This window comes from Bos taurus, chromosome 11 (genome assembly GCF_002263795.3).
Source record: "Bos taurus isolate L1 Dominette 01449 registration number 42190680 breed Hereford chromosome 11, ARS-UCD2.0, whole genome shotgun sequence".
Lineage (NCBI taxonomy): Eukaryota > Metazoa > Chordata > Mammalia > Artiodactyla > Bovidae > Bos > Bos taurus.
The window spans coordinates 67,373,250-67,387,403 of NC_037338.1; the positions used below are offsets into that span (position 1 = coordinate 67,373,250).

Genomic DNA, 14,154 nt, shown 5'->3' on the forward strand with positions numbered 1-14,154 from the left:
TGGTTGGATCTCCTTGCAGTCCAAGGAAACTCAGTTTTGTCCTATTCTTTGCGACTCCATGGACTGTAGCCCACCAGACTCCTCTGTCTATGAAATTCTCCAGGCAAGAATACTGGAGTGGGTTGCCATGCCCTTCTCCAGGGGATCTTCCCGGCCCAGGGATTTGAACCTGGGTCTCACACATTGCAGGCAGATTCTTTACCATCTGAGCCACCATAAAAGATAATGCAAATATCAAGTTTATGGAAACTATATAGAAAATTTAAAAAAAAGAAATATCCTAACTCAACTACACTCCAGTCACAATAATAAGCAATATAAGGTCAAAGGAAGTACAAAATGCCATTGGACAGCCATAATCTAACCATAAGTAAATGGATGGTACATTCTAGTTCATTCCTCGCCTGTGCTTGTCCCAGTATAATTATTAGTGGCTTCCTAGTTTACTCTTGAAAGTGTTTCAGTTTGGATTTTAAATTATATGGTCATCCTGATTATTGACTGTCATAAAAGACACTATCAAAGGAACACAAGAGGATTGAAGGCCGAACAGGTGAATCCTCTGATACACCTTATTCCATTAAAATGGGCAATCAGTTTGGCACTTCTGATTCCACTCAAGTACACCAATTTTAACCTTGCCCTGGCATCCCTATTCCCAAATTTTCATAAAAATGTGTGGAACTTCTGCAGTACTTCTCGCTAACTTAGCAGCCTAACACTACGAATTGTAATCGTATGCTTCCTCCCTCCATGGGGAGGCAGTGTTGCACAGGTGTTAGGAGTACAGGCTTAAACACTGGAAAGACTGGAGGAGAGTAGTGTTTGGACTAAGAGCATGGACTCTAGGGTCCTTATCCCAACCCTACCACTCACTAGTGTGCCCTTGAATGAGTTACTTATTCTCTTTGTGAACTAGGTTTCCTCATCTGTGAAAAGGGACCTAATAGTATTATCACATAGGGCTGTGCTCAGAGCAGAATGCTGCCCACACACAGGAAGTGCTCATTAAGTGCTAGCTATTATTAAATGGCTTCTCTGGTGGCTCAGTTGGTAACGAATCCACCTGCAATGCAGGAGACACGGGTTTGATCTCTGGGTCAGGAAGAACACCTAGAGAAGGAAATAGCAACCCACTCCAGTATTCTTGTCTGGGAAATCCCATGAACAGAGGAGCCTGGCGGGCTACGGTCCATTGGGCATCAAAAGCGTCAGATATGACTGAGGAACTAAACCACCACATTATTAAATGGCAATGAATGTAAAGTGCTCAGCACAATGCCTGCTGCCTAGTAAGTACTTAGTGCATGTTGTTCTGTAATTAATCTTCTGGATTCTAAAGGACCTACCATGCATTCAAAAATCATTTTGCTGCATCAATACATATCTTTTTTATTTATATATACTACAAATATATCCAGCAAGAAAGAACCGAGAAAGGTCCTATGCTGAAGGCATTGGTGACTTTTGGAAGTGTTGCTTCAGGACCTCATAAATGCAGAAATTAAGGTTGAATGAACTCAGGGGCTTAGTTTGAGATGAGAAAGGAAAGAAAGTTTGTTGATGACTTCTGAAAAAGAAGCTGAACACAGACAGTTAGCTTCTTACTGCCTTCCCGACCATCATCTAAAACTGTTTCATCCCCTGAAAGTCTTCAGAAGGCATCCGGGGAAGCCTGCGTCAGGTCCACGCAGGACGCCTGCGTGTCCGCCACCTGCGTGGAGGACAGCCACACTGACCTCCAACACCCTCGTAAGAAATTCCACTAGGAACAAAGCAGGTGAGCTGAGTTTGCAGGAGGTCCAGCCGGGTCTGCTTTCAGTCCTGTTGCCAAGTTCGAAAAACATGTAGAGGAGGGTTCTGGAGGAGCCTCAAGAACAATCCCAAATCTGGAAGTGAGTCTGAAGGAAAGACTGTGACATCAGAAGAACAGAGGCCACCTCCACGGAGCCCTGCTACCCTGCGGCATCAGTATCACCCAGAGGCATCTGTGCGGGACAGTCGAGGGGAAAAGAAGCCACAAAAGAGAGAGCGCACGAACACCGGGCATCTTCATGACAGTGACTCCCTCCAGCATTGCTGAGTCCTCCCCACATATCCTGGGCCTCCAGGGAAATGGCAGTCCTGTCTTTGATTATGTGGATGCAGTAGGGATCAGGAATGAGGTCAGATACAGCAGTGTGAACTTGGAGTAGACATCAGGTCCAAAAGCCCAACATATGGCAAGCTGGAACTGATGTGGCCCTGTCCAAAACAAACACACTAACTTTGCAAGGATGAGATTCCTTTGTGAAAAACGATGAAGAATTATTCCATTCCCTACTCTCCCCTAATTGATGGAACAATAACATAAGCTTACTTTAGCTATTAAGGCCAACTCCCTTCCCCCAAACTAAGTTCTTTTCTTAAAAAAAAATTTTTTTTTTCATTGCAGTATAGTTGATTTGCAATGTTGTGCTGGTTTCAGGTGTACAACAAAGTGAACCATTTATACATATACATATAGCCACTCTTTTTTTTTTTAAGATTATTTTCCCATGTAGCCCATTACAGAGTATTGAGTAGAGTTCCCTGTGCTATACAGCAAGTTCTTATTAACTATCTTATATATAAGCGTGTGTATGTCAATCCCAGTCTCCAAATTTATCCCTCCCCTCCCTTATCCCTGGTAACCAGAAGTTTGTTTTTTACATCCATGACTCTACTTCCATTTTATAAATAAGTGCTTTTGTACCTTTTTTATTTTTTAGAATCCATATATAAGCAACATCATACGATATTTGTTCCCCAGATTTAGTTTTTAGAGAAGTTTGCAAGTTCAAGACATTGCCATATATATGGCAAATATGAGACCCAGTTATACCTTCCCACATTGAAAGATGAAAATAGGGCTTACAAGATTTTAACAACTGAAAATAAATGATGTAACAAAATTCCTGAGGTGGAAGAACATGTCTATGGAAAGAATTTTCAACAGCAAAAGAAGTTAGTTTTAGCACCATATGTTTTATGATTTCAGTGACATTAAATAAAATAAGAACTTTGTTAGGTGATAAAATATGAAAGGAGAAGAAAAGGGACCTAAAACAGTTGAGGAAATATAAAATAATACAGAAAAATGTAAAGTCATAAAGCCACCTGAGAAGCAGTAAAGAACTGACAATGCAGAAAATGAAGGATGAAGGAATGTTTGAGAAGTTCTTTTAAGTTGAATAGGAAATGAGTTACACAAAGATGATGAGAGAGAAAATGATAAATAATGAATGACAAAAATAGATATCCAGTATACCAGATAATTTGCATTGCTAAAGAATAATCCAGAAGAAGCACTCGACAATTTGATAGAACTTCCCTGATTAAAAAACAAAAACCTGAAAATGTAGATTTCAACTCATCAAGTAATAATCAAAATTAATTAAAAGAGATTTGTACTTAAACATTTCCTGGTAAGAATGTTTAATTTCAAAAGCAGAAGAAGAATTTTATGAATGGGAAAAGATACAGGTTACCTACAAAGGTTCTGCAACATTAAATGCTGGAAAAATTTAATGGATAAATTTATGAACAAAAATGTTCTGTCAAGATGTCATTTACATGAAAACAGAAGGAGATTTTCAAATACATACAGATTCTTCTAAAAGGGGGAGTGGGGATAATTTTCTTTAAGAAATTACTCAAAAAGTGAATCAGGGTTTTAAAAAACTTAATAGTGATTATATAAAAGAACTTCCAATGACCATCCAAACCATTTAAGCAAATATGTCTCATTAGTATTTTCATTAAATTTGGAGATGATATTACATCAACTAATAAGAGCAGTCTGTTATGAGAAAGGAACAGCTGAAAATAAGAAACTTTTGGAGAGAAAATATGCTGTTTCTGAGTATTCAAATTCATTGGAAAAAATGACCACCACAAAGAATATTACAAAAATAAATTCAACTCATCAAAAGACAGTTTAAGAAACTTTTTCCAGAACTCAAGCAGAAAGAATACAGACATTAAAATTATGAAACCAGAGGTAAGTAATACAAAGGCATAAAAAATTCCTCAGACATAAAAAAATCCAAAATATATACCACCCACATACCTTTATTAAAAAAATATCACTTGAAAGTATTGACATCAAAATGGAAAACTTTTGTAAATAAAGGATATGAAAAAGACATAATATAAAAGAAATAGAAGTAATGGCCTCAGAAAAGTTAATGTCACAGTAATGTTATCAATGAGGTTGTACAGCAAAATTTAAAAGTTAAAGAATGGATTCTCAAAACAGAAAGGGAAAAGTATAAATTTTTTTATGCCACATAGAAAAAATTGCTCATACTATATTCACATATACTGCCCCCCTAAAATGAAGTTTACTTTTATCTAGCTTACAAATCAGTCAATCCTAAAGGAAATCAACCCTGAGTATTCACTGGAAGGACTGATGCTGAAGCTGAAGCTCCAATACTTTGGTCACTTGATGTAAAAGAGCCAACTCACAGGAAAAGATCATGATTCTGGGGTCGCAAAGAGTCAGGCACAACTTAGAGCCACCCCAGTTCTCTCAGTCCTATGGCTGTGTGCTTGAAGGGGGCTCATTGTGTCCTCGTGTCTTGCACGTGAAGGGTGCCTCTGACTTTTCTGGCATCCATAGTACCATACCTTGTCTTGTCACGGTCACCTGGTGTTCATCCACAGATCACATTGCTGGCTTTGACTGGTGGCCTTTCAGGCTCATTTATCACATCTTGCTTTCAGACAACTAAAACTGTTGTCTTAACAACAGTTAACAACAATTTTAACAACAATTCTGTGTTGAATTTGCACCAAATGTACCAATACGTGATATCAGAAATATCTTTAGACTTTTCTTGCTCTGTGTGTGTGTGTGTGTATTGGAAAGGTAAATTAGTGGAGGTGAAAGGATTACATATTTTGGTCTAGTATCTTCCTGAGCATTCACAAGAAAAACACAGTTTAGTTTACATCTTGACACAGTATATGTGCATTATATACCTACACATAGTTAACTGAAAGTTTTACATAACATGACTTTCTGTCATGGTATACAATATATTCTGATATTTCTATTCTATTTCATTTTTATTAACTGTTGGCAACATCCCACCAAACTGATTTCCCAAATCACTAATAGGTTGCATTCCACAGCATAAAAGTCATTGCTGTCATAGCCTTCAGTGAGGTGGACTAACAGGGAAATTCCTTACAAGTCAGTACAGTGGGGCTGGGGTCTCCAGACACAGATAGGAGCAGGGTGGGTACAGTGTTCAGTGGCTTGACTTGGGTCTGCACTGAAGACATTGGAGAAGGGTAAGAGTTGCTGTCAGCTTTTAGAGCAAGAGGGAGGCTGGTTCATGACTCCAGCCAATCAGAAGAGGACAAGAGCTGAAGATCTGGGCCCCAGCCAGGTAGGGTGCAGGAAGGCTAGGAGGAAGGAGAGAAGGGCCAAGGAAGAAGTGGAGTGGGGTAGGGGGTCAGAGGGGGATAGAGATGAATGCGGGGCCAGAATTAATTGCCTGTTCTGCTCAGTGGGCCTGAGGTTGCCCTAGCCTTGCAGGATTAGCTGGGGACCTGGTGGGTCACTGAGGACATGAATGACTTCAACTGGGTGGGGCTGAAGAAAAGCAGGACCTGACAGTTTTATAATTTCCATCCTTACTGGGACTATGCTCTTCCAGGACTAAAAGACTCCTGGGTGATGTTTCCAACTGTGAGCTCTCTTTATTTCCCTTTCATTTTGCTCTGACCCTTATGCCAAGGAGAGGACAATTTAAACTCAATTTGGAGCACTTAATTCTTTCTGACTGGTTGTATCTGTGGCTAATGGAAAGAGCTTGTGTTTTTAAAGGAGCTCAACCACAGGGAAGTTTGGAAACTCATATAAACACAAAAGAATGTGTTTCAGAAACAAATCAGAATGACACCCAGGGTTCTTCTTTTGCTGTTACTCTTTGCATATGAGATCCTTGAAAGTAACTGAGCAGTAATCTGAGGACCAGGTCAAGTTCCATGCAGACCCCTCTCTGCAAACACACAGTGAATACACAAGATGTATTGACTTTCTTATCAGGCTCCAAACCTTGGAGAGGGCCTAGAAAAACAAAAATAAGTAAGGAGCCCTGGAGCTGCTCCCAGCAATTACCTTCTCAGGGGACCAGTGGCTTCGCCTCCTTGTGGTCTGGGGAACCCTTCTGAAAGCCAAGCAGAAAGTGATGTGAAGAGGAGGTGACTGATTTTGAGTGGATCCAGATATAGTAAGTGAATCTTCAAGCAAAGAACTCTGTAGGACTGTGTTCAAGCAGAATTCCCTGGGAGGCTGCTTGAATTCCAAATTTTGTTGAGATATATATTTGTGGAGCCAAAGCATGAGCTCCTAAGAAGGGACCTGAATTCTCTACAGCATCTCGATACCCAGTGGGCTCACGGAAATCTTCAGGGGCTAGAATTGCATGAGTTAGAATTTAATTGAGGCAAATATCTGGGACATTTCACATCCACTGACTTGGATCTAAAACATGGATATTTCAACTCTTTGACTATAGTTTGTCAGCAATTGTGTGTTAAAAACAATTCTAAAAACAAAACAATCCACACAAGTTCAGTGGAACCTTAAAGAGCCTCTTGATGAAAGTGAAAGGAGAGTGAACAAGTTGGCTTAAAACTCAACATTCAGAAAACTAAGATCATGGCATCTGGTCCCATCACTTCATGGCAAATAGATGGGGAAGAAATGGAAAGGGTGACAAACTTTATTTATTTATTTATTTGGGGGAGCTCCAAAATCAGTGCAGATGGTGAGTACAGCCATGAAGTTAAAAGACGCTTGCTCCTTGGAAGAAAAGTTAGGACCTATCTAGACAGCATATTAAAAAGCAGAGACATTACTTTGCCAACAAAGGTCAGTCTAGTCAAAGCTATGGTTTTTCCAGTAGTCATGTATGGATGTGAGAGTTGGACTATAGAGAAAGCCGAACGCTGAAGAATTGATGCTTTTGAACTGTGGTGTTGGAGAAGACTCTTGAGAGTCCCATGGACTGCAAGATCAAACCAGTCAATCCTAAAGGAAATCAGTCCTGAATATTCATTGGAAGGACTGATGCTGAAGCTGAAACTCCAATACTTTGGCCACCTGATACAAAGAACTGACTCATTGGAAAAAAAAAAAAACCCTGATGCTGGAAAGGATTGAAGGCAGGAGGAGAAGAGGACGTCAGGGGATGAGATGGTTGGATGGCATCACCAACTCAATGGACATGACTTTGGGTTAACTCCGGGAGTTGGTGATGGACAGGGAGGCCTGGTGTGCTGCAGTCCATGGGGTCACAAAGAGTCAGACACGACTGGGTGACTGAACTGACTGAGGCAGGACTTTTTGTTTCTACCCTGGGGCTTTGGTAACAATGGCTGGATGAGCCATTATTGAAGAGAACATCAGGGCTCCCATAGCTGGGATGTTAACATCAGTAATTCTTGAACAGTCTAGCATGATAAATGAGATATTTAACATACTGTAGGGTAGAGAGAAGCTTCCCCAACCAACACCTTACTTCTGGCTGTGACCAGAAGTCCACATGGGTCCTCAAGCTTGAAAAGAAGCCATGTTAGAAAATGGACACACCATCTTGGGCTGATTATTCTGGGAGTATCTACTAGTTTAGATTCCAAACGAGAAAATCAGTTCACAAGGCAAAGTACAGGAGAGACACGCATGTTTTAACAGAAAGTCCAAACAGAATAAAAAACCCAGTGTATCTTTCCCCATGACAGAAGGGCAGGAGTCTGGTTCAGGGGGGTAGTTTTGAGATCCTCCATGGATGAACTAGTTAAGAGTTCAGAGTTAGGAGTCCAGTTGTAGCCAATGGGTGGTGGTGAGGCAGGGGAAAGGACCATGGCACCAAGCAGGCAAGCCCCTTCATCCTGGGGATTTGGGTTAAAGAGAAATGAGCTGCATGCCCAACAAGCTTACCTCCATGCTAAAACCATAAGGAGCTGCCATGGGACTATTTCCTTCTCTAAGTGATTATTTGATCTTGGGGAGCACAGAGCATGCATATGTGGGTTAAGAAGGGTCAGTCCTGAGGACTAGAAGGATTCCAAGGTGCAGACTTACATAATCCTATATTCCTATGCCACTTTAGTAGCTGAAGTCCTTTGGGGTCCCATGTAACAAAAGAGAAAATAAAGTCAATGTTGTTCCCAGAATCTTTGAACATTATGTTTACCCTCAGTGTTGGAGGGAATCGGCTATGCACATCTCAAGGGTGTCCCAAAGGGGATATATTTTGGTCAAGGCTTATATAATTGTGTAAAGAATGATCATGAGTACATATGAAACAACAGGACAATTATTAGTAGAGTTGGGATGGGAGAAGCAAGCCTGTCAATATCCCCTTACCTCTTGTTTTATCTTATTTTCTTCTTGAGAAAATACAGCACCTGCCCATTGGCAAGAAAGTGTTCCAGACGGCTTTAGAATTTTCTCAACACTCCAGAATATTTCTTGGATCTTTCCTTATATCTAGCATCTAGAAATCAAAGATGAATACCAACATTTTCTAAATTTTACATGTCAGTCAGATAGAAGAATAGTGCAAATGAAATATTTTAAGATAAAAGAAAATGTGAATTAATTAACAGTGGGTGATCCTTTGTAATAAGTGTGTATATGTGTGCTGTCACTTCAGTTGTGTCTGACTCTTCGTGACCCTATGGACTGTAGCCCACCAGGCTTCTCTGTCCATGGGATTCTCCAGGCAGGAATACTGAAGTGGGTTGCCATCCCTTCTCCAGGGAATCTTCCCAACCCAGGGATTCAACCCGCGTCTCTTATGTCTCCTGTATTGGCAGAAGGGTTCTTTACCACTAGTGCCATTTGTAATAAGTAAAGGAATGCAAATGATTTGTGCTCAATTCTTGAGGACAGAAAACTACTAACACAAAAAGGATTTACTTGAGACCCCTGCTTCTTTAGTAGACAGCCAAGAATAGACCCGCAACTCTAGTTCAAGTCCCTACTTCAACTCTTTACCTCCCTTCCCAGTTTAATTCCCTCACTATAGGACTTCTCTACTGATGAGAAAATCAGACCTGGGATGGAGGAACTGTGGGGATTCCTCTCCAGTCATTAGGTATCTTATCCTACTCCTCACTGACCAAAATTTCAGATGATACTTGTCTGGGTCATAACACAGCATTGCAAAACACAGTATTGCATTTCAGAAGTGGGCATAGATGACCAGTGTTCAAGGAGATCTCTTGATTCTAGTGGGAAAGAGTTGTAGAATTCTAAGTAGACTGTGGTTAATAGTCACGTGGTGGCTCATCTGAAGCACATACACAGCACTGAGCCAGATCTGCCAGACCCTCACTAAGACCCCCAGGACCAGAGCATCTACCCTTTGGCTGAAGAAAGGGAATCAGAACCAGTCTTTGAGATTTTAAATATACAACTGAAACATGTCCAAGAGGATGGCTGGGATTCTAATGAAAAACTTTTCAAAGCTTTAAAAGTTTAGGGCTGGGATATGCTCTTCTGGTGAGCTATTGGGAGACTCCCAGTTGCATTAAAGTCAGGGATCTACCATTGATTAGATCAGATCAGATCAGTCGCTCAGTTGTGTTCAACTCTTTGCAACCCCATGAATCGCAGCATGCCAGGCCTCCCTGTCCATCACCAACTCCCGGAGTTCACTCAGACTCACGTCCATCAAGTCACTGATGCCATCCAGCCATCTCATCCTCTGTCGTCCCCTTCTCCTCCCGCCCCCAATCCCTCCCAGCATCAGGGTCTTTTCCAATGAGTCAACTCTTCGCATGAGGTGGCCAAAGTACTGGAGTTTCAGCTTTAGCACCATTCCTTCCAAAGAAATCCCAGGGCTGATCTCCTTCAGAATGGACTGGTTGGATCTCCTTGCAGTCCAAGGGACTCTCAAGAGTCTTCTCCAACACCACAGTTCAAAAGCATCAATTCTTCGGCACTCAGCCTTCTTCACAGTCCAACTCTCACATCCATACATGACCACAGGAAAAAACCATAGCCTTGACTAGACGAACATTTGTTGGCAAAGTAATGTCTCTGCTTTTGAATATGCTATCTAGGTTGGTCATAACCTTCCTTCCAAGGAGTAAGCGTCTTTTAATTTCATGGCTGCAGTCACCATCTGCGGTGATTTTGGAGCTCAGAAAAATAAAGTCTGACACTGTTTGCACTGTTTCCCCATCTATTTCCCATGAAGTGATGGGACCGGATGCCACGATCTTCGTTTTCTGAATGTTGAGCTTTAAGCCAACTTTTTCACTCTCCACTTTACCTTCATCGAGGCTTTTTAGTTCCTCTTCACTTTCTGCCATAAGGGTGGTATCATCTGCATATCTGAGGTTATTGATATTTCTCCCGGCAATCTTGATTCCAGCTTGTGTTTCTTCCAGTCCAGCGTTTCTCATGATGTACTCTGCTGCTGCTGCTGCTGCTAAATCACTTCAGTCATGTCCGACTCTGTGCGACCCCATAGACGGCAGCCCAACAGTGACAATATACAGCCTTGATGTACTCCTTTTCCTATTTGGAACCAGTCTGTTGTTCCATGTCCAGTTCTAACTGTTGCTTCCTGACCTGCATACAAATTTCTCAAGAGGCAGATGAGGTGGTCTGGTATTCCCATCTCTTTCAGAATTTTCCATAGTTTTCTGTGATCCACACAGGCAAAGGCTTTGGCATAGTCAATAAAGCAGAAATAGATGTTTTTCTGGAACTCTCTTGCTTTTTCCATGATCCAGCAGATGTTGGCAATTTGATCTCTGGTTCCTCTGCCTTTTCTAAAACCAGCTTGAACATCTGGAAGTTCACGGTTCACATATTGCTGAAGCCTGGCTTGGAGATTTTGAGCATTTCTTTACTAGCATGTGAGATGAGTGCAATTGTGTGGTAGTTTGAGCATTCTTTGGCATTGCCTTTCTTTGGGATTGGAATGAAAACAGACCTTTTCCAGTCCTGTGGCCACTGCTGAGTTTTCCAAATTTGCTGGCATATTGAGTGCAGCACTTTCACAGCATCATCTTTCAGGATTTGGAATAGCTCAACTGGAATTCCATCACTTCCACTAGCTATGTTCTTAGTGATGCTTTCTAAGGCCCACTTGACTTCACATTCCAGGATGTCTGGCTCTAGGTCAGTGATCACACCGTCATGATTATCTGGGTCGTGAAGATCTTTTTTGTACATTTCTTCTGTGTATTCTTGCCATCTCTTCTTAATATCTTCTGCTTCTGTTAGGTCCATACCATTTCTGTCCTTTATCAAGCCCATCTTTGCATGAAATGTTCCTTTGGTATCTCTGATTTTCTTGAAGAGATCTCTAGTCTTTCCCATTCTGTTGTTTTCCTCTATTTCTTTGCATTGATTAGATAGGCCCGTTCATTGAGGACCTGTACTCTAGAATCATTGGCCCCTCTGGGAAGGCTCCTCGGGATCACATAGGGTCACAGGAATTGGCTGGAGGTATCTGAGTCTCAGGCCTGAGACACTCATCCAAACAAGGCCAGAAGCCAGGACCAGCTGGCAAAAGATCAGGAGGAATCCATGAGCAATAGAGACGTCTCCCCACGCTCTTCTTCCTTCCTTCCATCCAACTAATAGGTAGATGCTGGGGAGGGAAATATCCTTCACATTCTCACAATGGAAGCTTGAAGAAAAAAAGTGATGGCAACCCAGTATCCGAGGATGATGACTGAGAGATGAACACAGTGCCCTGAGATCCCGGGGCAGAAGCAATGAGCCCCATCTGTGTTGGTCGAAGGCAGCAGGCAGAGATCAAGTTGGCTCTTACAGATAAGTAGGAGTTTGCCAGTGTGGACATTGTGTGTCTCAAGCAGATGGAATGTATAAAGGCTGAGAAGCTGGAATAGAGAGTTTTACTGGAAAAGGTTTATTTTTCTGCATCTCCCCAACTCCCCACTCCTCGACCCTGTAGGCTTTATGCTGCTGCCCCCCAAAACTACTTGCTTTTCCCCAAACAAAGCATTTCTGGATTTATTAGAGGAGGAGTTGAATATTTTTTCAAATGCTGATTTGCCATCCTTCAAGGGATTGCCTGTTCTGATCCTTTGTCTATTTTTGTATTGTTTGCCTTGTTAACATTTACTTGTACCGATTTACATATACTAGACACTAATCTTTTGCCATTTATTTTTGTGGCAAACATCTTCTCTCAATCTCTTCCTCATCTTTGCTTTTGTCATCTTTATCTTTTGTCATCCAGAATTTTAGACACTTATAATAGTCATAATAATTCTTTTTGTAAAGAACAATTCCTACTTTTTGTATTTGGTTGAGGGAACTCTTCACTAACCTGATGCCATGAAAATCTTCTATAATTCACCCAATGGATTGAAAGTTTTGTTTTTCCTATTAGGTTTTAATACACCTAGGGTTACATTTGGTATGAGATAGCGATCTGATTGGTTGTTTCCAATTAGAAATCCATTGTCACTGCAATGACATGGAAGGGTTTATTCTCCCTCCACAGTTTGAATCACCTCTTTCCCTATGTATTATAGCAAGACCTTACATACACTGGGGTGTGGATGTAGTTTTCCATTTTACTCCATTGGCTCTGCTCTTACATATCATGTGTATGAGGTTGCTATATTCGATAGGGCAGGCTTTCCAACTTTGTTCTTTTTCATTATTACCTTGATTACTTTTATAACTTTAATCTTCATTTCATTTTTGAAGTCAGTTTTTGAGTTTCACAAAACATTTTTTCAGAATTTCTCCTAGAATTGAAGTTATAGGTTAACTTGGAGAACTTCCATATCCTTATGATAAGTAATCTTGCAGTGTTTGACCATAACATATTGTATCACTTCTGTTCAGATCAGACAGACATGTCATTACTGGATGTGCGGCAGAAAAAAATAGATTTTACTCATAGAGGTGGAATACACTTAACCAGAATAAGAGTTCCTAGACATATTGAATCACAGAAAAAAAGGCATAAAATTTACTTTGCACAGATTCATCTTAAAGGTCTATAAAATAGTCTGAAACAAAAATAACAATAACTTTCTAGAAGTTAAAATTAAGGTAGATGAGTGCATAAAAATAAAAGCTATCTGAAACCAGTGGAAAATGTTTTCAGTACAAAATGTCAGAGTCCAAAAAGCAAACTAACCTCAACAATTATGACAGGCAGAAATGCAGAGCTCAGCTGAAACAGATCCTTAATAAAAAGAAAAGAACATCGAGTCTACAGAAGAGTACGTTAAAATAGAAAAAGCTACTATGAAGTCAGTGCAACAGATTGAGTATGAGCACTATGAAAAATACTTATAAGGTGAATTGAAGCAGTAGTAAGTGGTATCAGTGAAACAGAAGTCAACTGTGGGAAATAAGCCCATTTCCAAATCTAAAGTGCTATGATTCCATATGTCTTAGAGAAAGTTTCCCTCTTTTTTTTCAGTAAAAGGATCCCTTTTTAATGATGAGGGGCTGTATCATTTTTCTTCTTTTAAGTATTAGTATGACTAGATACATTCAGTTCAGTTCCGTTCAGTTGCTCAGTCATGTCCAACTCTTCGCAACCCCATGAATTGCAGCACGCCAGGCCTCCCTGTCCATCACCAACTCCCAGAGTTCACTCAAACTCATGTCCATCCAGTCGGTGATGCCATCCAGCCATCTCATCCTCTGTCGTCCCCTTCTCCTCCTGCCCCCAATCCCTCCCAGCATCAGAGTCTTTTCCAATGAGCCAACTCTTCACATGAGGTGGCCAAAAGTACTGGATCCTTAAATTTTGAACTATCAATATCTTACTGAAATAAATCATCAATGAACTAATTAGCATTCTTTTGAATTCCTGCTGGATTTGTTTTGCTAATTTTTTTTTAGAGACTTTGAATCTGTATTTACAATGAATTTTGACTCTTTTGAGGGGTGGAATTTGTTTTTCTTTGTCTATTTGGGCATATAGTTTGTGCCAATTTCATTTGAATGAATTGGAATACTATTTCTTCTCTAATCAGAGCAATAAATTGCACAAAAATAACTATTCCTTAAAGCTGTGAAACTAACCTGTGAATCTGGCTGGGCCCAGGAATTTTTTTGACATATGAGTGTCTAGAGTAGGGGTGGTAAGGAGTCGG

At 40.7% G+C, this 14,154-nt stretch overlaps 1 protein-coding gene across 1 annotated transcript in view; it reads left to right on the forward strand.

The window, feature by feature from the left end:
- Positions 1-14,154, forward strand: part of ANTXR1 (ANTXR cell adhesion molecule 1) — a 258,211-nt gene that overhangs the window by 13,415 nt on the left and 230,642 nt on the right. The gene's annotated exons all lie outside the window — the stretch shown is intronic.